Source organism: Panthera uncia, assembly GCF_023721935.1.
Source record: "Panthera uncia isolate 11264 chromosome B3 unlocalized genomic scaffold, Puncia_PCG_1.0 HiC_scaffold_2, whole genome shotgun sequence".
Lineage (NCBI taxonomy): Eukaryota > Metazoa > Chordata > Mammalia > Carnivora > Felidae > Panthera > Panthera uncia.
Genome location: NW_026057583.1, coordinates 1,426,527 through 1,434,229, shown reverse-complemented (window position 1 = coordinate 1,434,229; position 7,703 = coordinate 1,426,527). Strand labels below are relative to the sequence as shown.

At 54.0% G+C, this 7,703-nt stretch overlaps 1 long non-coding RNA gene across 1 annotated transcript; it reads right to left on the bottom strand.

Moving 5' to 3' along the window:
* Positions 1-4,792: 4,792 nt before the first annotated feature.
* LOC125910760 (uncharacterized) lies at positions 4,793-6,552 on the bottom strand. The gene is made up of 3 exons (XR_007454159.1): positions 6,383-6,552; positions 6,123-6,233; positions 4,793-4,994 (listed from the first exon to the last, which is right to left on the bottom strand). It is a non-coding gene; the product is annotated as an uncharacterized LOC125910760 (long non-coding RNA).
* Positions 6,553-7,703: the final 1,151 nt, after the last annotated feature.

The window sequence follows — 7,703 nt, the reverse complement described above, 5'->3', positions numbered from 1 at the left end:
GGAGCTCCTGGGTGGCTCAGTGGGTTGAGGGTCTGACTTGGGCTCAGGTCATGATCTCACGGTTCGTGGGTTCAGGTGCCACAACGGGCTCTGTGCTGACAGCTCAGAGCCTGGAGCCTGCTTCAGATTTTGTGACTCCCTCTCTCTCTGCCCCTCCCCCACTCACGTTCTCTCTCTCTCTCTCTCTCTCTCTCCCCCTCTCCCTCTCCCTCCCTCCCTCCCTCTCTCTTTCTCTATCTCTCAAAATAAGTAAACATTAATTTTTGTTTAATTATTTGGACCTATTTACCTGTCTACCTAACTTCTTTATGTCTCCAAAGTTCTCTGTAGATGACATTTCCCCAGATGTTAACACTGGATGATGAGCCATATTAAGCATCTGCTTTGTGTCGGGGGGAAGTTCTAGGTGATGGGAATACAGCAGAGAACAGAACAGGTAAAGACCCTACCATCAGGAAGCTGGCCTTCTAGTGGGGCTGGGGGGCGTTGCTTCCTTCTTTGTGCTTTTCTGTATTGTTTGTTTTGTTTGAGAACGAGCATGTATTATTTTTTTTTTTTAATTTTTTTTTCAACGTTTTTTATTTATTTTTGGGACAGAGAGAGACAGAGCATGAACGGGGGAGGGGCAGAGAGAGAGGGAGACACAGAATCGGAAACAGGCTCCAGGCTCCGAGCCATCAGCCCAGAGCCTGACGCGGGGCTCGAACTCACGGACCGCGAGATCGTGACCTGGCTGAAGCCGGACGCTTAACCGACTGCGCCACCCAGGCGCCCCAAGAACGAGCATGTATTATTTTTATAAAAGCAGTGGTCATTACCTTCACACACACACACACACACACACACACACACACACACACTTCAGATGATTCTTCTAGACAGCCAGAGTTGAGAACTGCTACATTTCATTTGAGCCATTGACACTCTAGTGTGAATTATGTTTTCAGGAAGACAGTGTGAGGACCCAGAGTCTCTGCAGGTCCCAACCCAGGCAGCTAAATCCTCGGAAAAACTGAAGAGGTGAGCTGCTCCCCGAGGAATTCAGCCTCTCTGGCCTGGAAGAACCATTGAGCTTGTCTCCCAAGCCCCCCTTGCCAGGGGTTCCTGTCCCTGTCCTAGGATCCTAAGCCAGTGAAACAGATGCGTGTTCTAGCTGACACTGGACCCAGGCAGCTGGGGGCCCAGCCCAGCCTTGATGAGTGTCTGGGACAAGCCTGACAGCCAAGGCTCTCCTCCTTCCCGACTTGGGAGCCCTATCTGACTCCAGTACCCTCATCTGCTCTCACTTCTTGGGTGGAGCCCTGACTCCTGCCCTTTTCCATTTGCACCCTTACTTTAGCCCCACTGGCCTAAGCTCCCCTTCCCCACACCCCCGGGCCTTTGCACATGCTTTCTCCTCCACCAGAATCCCTTTCCCACCTGCCCTCCCTTGCCCCAGATCCCAGGTCTCTCCCCTGGAAGCCTTCCCGACATACTCCCAAGCCCAGAGGGCAGGCACCCGCCGCCACCAGCTCTGAGCTCCCCACAGGCCAGCCAGCATGGCTCTACTCATTCCTGTGGCCTAGTGACCACATAGGGTCACAGTCAAGTCTTCCTCTTGAGGTCGTTGAAAGGAGTAAAAAGTGCATGTTTCTATTTTAAGGTTTGTTAAAAGAATGACAATGAGTGTGAAGGAGGAGGGGGAAGTGAAAGGGGGAATCATCAAGTCAGTAAGGGAAGGAAAGTAATAGGAAATGGGGAGAAAGGTCTCACTTTCCTGGAGCCAGCTGAAGGTCTGTGGGGGCTGCAGGGTCAGACAGGGCTGAGTCCCAGCGGGAGCTGCCCTCTCGGCCCCCCACACCCCCCAGGGCCTGGGGAGGCACCGCCACCCAGTGTCCACCGTTCCCACAGAGCCCCCCAGATCACGCTCTGCTCGCAGGCAAGTGAGCGCGTCTCCAGGGCAAGTCCCAGCACCAGTGGTGAACTGAGGTCACCCCACCGCTAGCAGTGCTGGGGGGGGACCTCAGGGCAGGCAGTGCTGGGGGGGGACCTCAGGGCAGGCAGGGATGAGGGCTGTGGCTGTCACCACGGTGTGGCCTGACGTGCCTCCTCCGCCCTCAGAAGTAGTGGCGTGAACTCTTCCTCTCAGGGACATGTCGTCTGCTGTGGGGGCGACCTGGGGAGCCCAGCCCAACACTCGAAACACTCACACAGAGCATGTGACAGGCAGGGCACATCTCCTGCCAGCAGACGACTCGCGGCGCCTCCCTGAGCCCGGCCCTGCCCCTGTCTGCACCCCTGTCTTTCCCACTAGGCAAAATTTAACTTTGTTAAATGCTTATTTATTAGAGAGAGAGAGAGAGAGAGAGAGAGAGAGAGAGAGAGAATGAGCGGGGGAGGGGCAGAGAGAGAAGGAGACAGAGGATCCAAAGCAGGCTCCTTGCTGAAGGCAGACAGCCCAATATGGGGCTCCAACTCAGGAATGAGAGATCATGACCCGAGTTGAAGTCGGACGCTTAATTGACTGAGCCACCCAGGCGCCCCATATTCACCATTTTTTTTAAGTTTATTTATTTTGAGAGAGACAGAGAGAGAGAGAGAGCGAGCATGGGGGAGGGGGAGGGGAGGGCAGGGAGAGAGCATCCCAAGCAGACTCCACTCTGTCAGCGCAGAGCCCAACACAGGGCTCAATCTCACAAACGGTGATGTCATGACCTGAGCCTAGATGGAGTCGAGTCAGAGGCCTAACTGACTGAGCCACCAGATGTCCCAACCTTGATCTTTTTAAGGGCTCTTGAGGACTCCGCTGAACGGACACTCAGGATCACCAACCCCCTGCTGTGGCACATGCAGGTTATTTCCAGCCTTCTGCAAAGCCAAGCAGTGCTGTGAGGACATCCCTTTGCACGGCGGTGTGTGGAGAATAAATCTTCCAAGGGCTCTGCGAGGTCCCACAGGTGAGATGCCAGAGGATGCAGATTTTCGAGGAGGGCCCCTCACCAGGGACCGACCGAGATACTCCCTCCAGAGCCAGCCAGCTCCCAAGAGCGGGTTCCCCAGAGAGAGACCGCTCAGGAACCCCAACAGGTGTTCCTTTTACAGGTGGATCCGTTGTTGTGGTTGTCCTTGTCGTTGTTTTGGCCGGGGGGGGGGGGTGGCAGTGCTGGGCTCCAGCCCTAACTGCAGAAGGTACAGAGCTGGTCTGGGCAGGTGGTTATGCAAATCAAACAAGGAAGTAGGGCTCAGGGGAGCAGAAGGGTTGGCTCTGGGCTCCCTGCCAGGGAAGAAGCTGAACTAGGCGCATCCCCTCTCCCTGCAGGAGGCCTGAGGGGTTCAGGAAAGGGCCCACGGACCACCCACTCCCAGGGGAATGGGTCCTGCCATGGCCCTGGCCCCTCCGTTCTATCCCCTGTGTTCCTAGAGGTCCCTACAGGGTGTCTGTGTTGAGCTCAGAGTCCAGTATGGACAGATACTATAATAGGACGGCTGTTTCCTTCCCCTGGGCCCAGGCTGGCATCCCGGTTGCCCACCACAGTGCCCACCGGTGATGTAGGAACGTCCAGTGGGGCCTCCTTGGTGCCTACAGCTCCCGGGGCACCCATCCCAGCCCCGATCCCTCAGCGTGACACTGTCTCCTTAACTGTGAGTTCCAGGACAGCAGAGTGGGTCACAGGGGCCCAGCAGGTGGCAGCTGCCCAGTGCTGCCTGTCACTGAACATCCTGACCAAGTCACACTGGCCGGGAGCTGCTGGTGCCTGCCTGGCTGAGGGCCCCCCCCCCCGCCCCCCGCAGGGCCTGTCCGTGGGAATGACGAGAAACAGGGTTCCTAGCCAGAGCTGCCGCCAAAAATCAACGAGAGGGAGCCCACCCCAGAGCCTCAAGCTAACCAGGGCCTGCAGGCCAGTCCAGGTGAGGCCGGAGGAGCCCAAGCCAGTCTCCTTCAGATGCTGCATCCATCTCCTAGCGTTCCAAATTGGAGACGCCAGTTTCTTTGCTTTTTTTTTTTTACGTTTATTTATTTATTTTGAGAGAGAGAGCATGTGTGTGAGGGAGCACATGAGTAGGGGAGGGGCAGGAAGTGGGAGAGAATCCCAAGCAGGCTCCACACTGTCAGCACAGAGCCCCACGGAGGGCTCAAACCCACAAACCCTGAGATCATGACCTGAGCCAAAATCAAGAGTCGGATGCTTAACCGGCTGAGCCACCCAGGCGCCCCTCTTTTGCCTTCTTTTGAACATTTCAGGCCTCTTAGCAAATCGATTTAAGGCCTCTTGCACCTAGGATTGGCAACTCTGATAAGCATTTGTGGAATCCCCCCAGGTTTCAGACACAAGGCTGTTGTGTCCCTGCTCCCCTCTGTTCTTGGTGAGCTTTGCCTGCATTTGTGCACAGAATGAGCTCATTACACAAAGTGGCCTGTGCTCCCCGACGAGTGAGGGATGCCTGCCTCAACGGCAGCGTCAGATGTGATGGGTTCCACCACAGAAGTGCATTTAGTTCCCCTGCACACACACCAATCAACGTGACACCGAGTCATGCCGTCCCCGGTTATATGCACATCAACACCTGACAAGTGATCACCAGCGTGTTTTCATTTGACTCCAGCTGCCCCCACCTCTCATGAGTCGGGGCTGAAAAATTAGCCCATTTCGGCAGCTCCTGATGGTCTGGGCTGATAAGGATCCGGGTCAGGCTACCTGTTACTCACTGCCTGGTGCTGAGAACAAGCCTCCAAGTCTTTGCACATGTGTCTCTCTGCCCAGGGAACCTCTTATTATCAGCCCTTAAAAAAAGACACAGACTCATGACTGTCATATAAAACTGAACATGTGTTAAAGTTTATTAAACTCCTAAATCAATGGGGGAACCAGGCACATGTTATTACCAGTTCACAAGAGAATCTGAAGAATAGGCACAATTATCGATCAGGAATATTGAAATGAACACGCAAATGAAGGCAACACTGGGGAGGGAAGTCAGTTGGTGTTCTATGAGACGGGCCAGAGTCCACAGGTCTGTAACAAGAATAATTTTGCATTACTTATCTATAATTTGCAGAGTTGTAAAATAACCCTCATAGAATGGAATCAGATAATCCAAGAGGTGTTTCCCAAGAGTCAAGATAATGCATCGCTTTTCCACAGGTGTACAAATATTTCCCTGCAATCCCGACCACCTGGCCACTGAACCCCCATCTTGTCCAGGAGGCCCCCCTGGCTCCCAGAGTGGATGATGCCATCCACTGGACTCCCCCAGTCCCTTGAACTTTTTTTTTTTTAATGTTTGTTTACTTTGAGAGAGAGAGAGAGTACACACACACACACACACACACACACACTCAGCGGGGAGGGGCAGAGGTAGAGAGAGAATCCTAAGCAGACTCCATGCTCAGCACAGAGCCTGACTTGGGGTTTGATCTCCTGAACCGTGTGACCATGACTTGAGCTGAAATCAAGAGTCAGATACTCAACTGACTAAGCCACCCAGACACCTCTTCCTTTTTCCTTCTTTCTTCTTTCTTTCTTTCTTTCTTTCTTTCTTTCTCTTTCTTTCCCTCCTTCTTTCTTTTTCTTTCTTTCCTTCTTTCTTTTTTTTCTCTTTCTTTCTTTCTTTCTTTCTTTCTTTTGGAGAAGGGGAGGGGCAGAAAGGGAGAGAATCTTAAGCAGACTCCTCGCTGAGCTCGGAGTCTGACATCAGGCTCCACCCTACGATCCTAGGATCATGACCTGACCCGAAATCAAGAGTCACATGCTCAACTGACTAAGCTACCCGGGTGCCCCCAGTCCCTTGAACTCCTTATCACACTGTTCTGTCTCCCCCATCGGTCTTGTAAGATGCTTAAAATCACCACTTGTGTCTACCTCTGATTGTGAGGGAGCACTTGAGGTTGAATAGATGGTTGAATAGATGAATTAATGAGCGAACAAAGGAGTAACGGCCTAAAACCAGGGGGTCGTGGAGCACCGCTGTAAGACAGGCAAAGACCTGCAGGTTGTGGAAGTGTGTCGGTTCCGAGCTTGATCTTACTAAGGGCCCCTCAGATAATACAGCCCCGAGAGCAAACAAGCTCAGAAGTACTAGGTTAAACACGAACGGGTTGTTTGCTTCTCCCCTTTCACCACAGCACTTCCGACAGCCTTTACCGTATCGAAGTCCCCCGTGAATGTCTCAGAAGGAGCAGGCAACATCCCGGCGTCTTCCGTGCTTATCTGATGGCGAAGCAACTCTTTAAAAATGAAGGAAAGATGAGGGTTCTGGAAAATTCACAATGAGAAAGACCAATTTAATCCAGCCCTCCTGATGTATGGAGTGGTGCAGATGTCATTACTGCCTGTGTCAGAGTGCCAGCCCCAGCGTTAGAGCTCCTGTGTGGCTTTCGACAATTTCCTTAACGTCTCCGCACCTCAATGGCTCCATCCATAAAACGGGACTAAAGGGGCGCCTGGGTGTCTCAGTCGGTTAAGCGTCCCACTTCGGCTCAGGTCATGATCTCACAGCTTGTGAGTTGGAGCCCCGTGTCAGGCTGTCTGTGCTGACAGCTCAGAGCCTGGAGCTGCTTTGGGTGCTGTCTCCCTCTCTCTCTGCCCCTCCCCCGCTTGTGCTCTGTCTCTCTCTCAAAAATAAATAAACATTAAAAAAACAAACCAAAACAGGACTAGAAAGAGAAATCGCCTCAAAGTGGCTGGCGGGGGGCAGGGAGGAGGTTAAATGAATTTCTGGGAGGAAGACTTGCAACATAGAGCCTGGCACAGTCTGTCCTCAGTCAGTGGTAACTGTGTCACTATTACTTATAAAAACACGTGCCATTTATTGACTTGTCTTTGTGTCATCTTGCTTGACCCTCACTTCAGCTGAGGCCAGATGAGGAAGATAAGGCCAACGAGGACAGCTCGCTCGGGAGGTGAACTCACAGGCCCACAAGGCCCTGCAGCTGGCAGGGGGCCAAGGTTCTCCGACCAGGCACGAGGCCCGAAGAACGAGCCAGCCAAGGGCTTGGCATGAAGTAGGTGCTTAGTAAAGACTGGTTTCTTCTATTCCTTCCTCCTTCCCTTCCAACAGCCATCTGGGCCCCCAGTCAGGAGGTCACCTCTGGCCAGGGCTGTGGTAGGACAGACAGAGCCCCAGGCCGGGCCTGACCTTCTCCCCCACCGGCTGAGGTGCCCCCTTCCATTTCTTCTTCTCCTCCTCCTCGCCACGCGCCCCTCCCCACCCCCCCCGTGTGCCTGCTCAGTTATCTGGTGACTCCAGGACCCCGGGAGTCCCTCTGTTCTCCTCAGCCACCCTGGTGACAAAACAAAGGAGGAGCTCAAAATCGGCCTTGATTCAGTGCATGAAGCCCGTGGCCTGGGCTTGAGTGGCCCTGCCAGGCCACCTGGGGCCGTCCACGGGCGCCACACAGACCCACACAGGGCCCCACGCCAGGCCCGGCCAACACTGTCGCCCCAGCTGACGGCTTGCTCAGAGAAATGACTCAGCCCGAGTGCTCAGATGCCCTGTCCACGTTTTATGAACTAAAGGTGTTTTCATAACAACTGGGGGTGATGAGCCAGCAGCAGGCTGTAAACAGAGCAGTGATCTGGTTGAAACGCCCAGGTCCGAGCCCCCGCCCACAAGCAGGGCCTCCGAGGTTGTCAGCTTCTCCACAGCGGTGCTTCCTTCACGCCCAGGTGGGGCCACGGGCCCCTGGGCTCGTCCTGGCAAACAGCACAGACTCCCAAAATAAC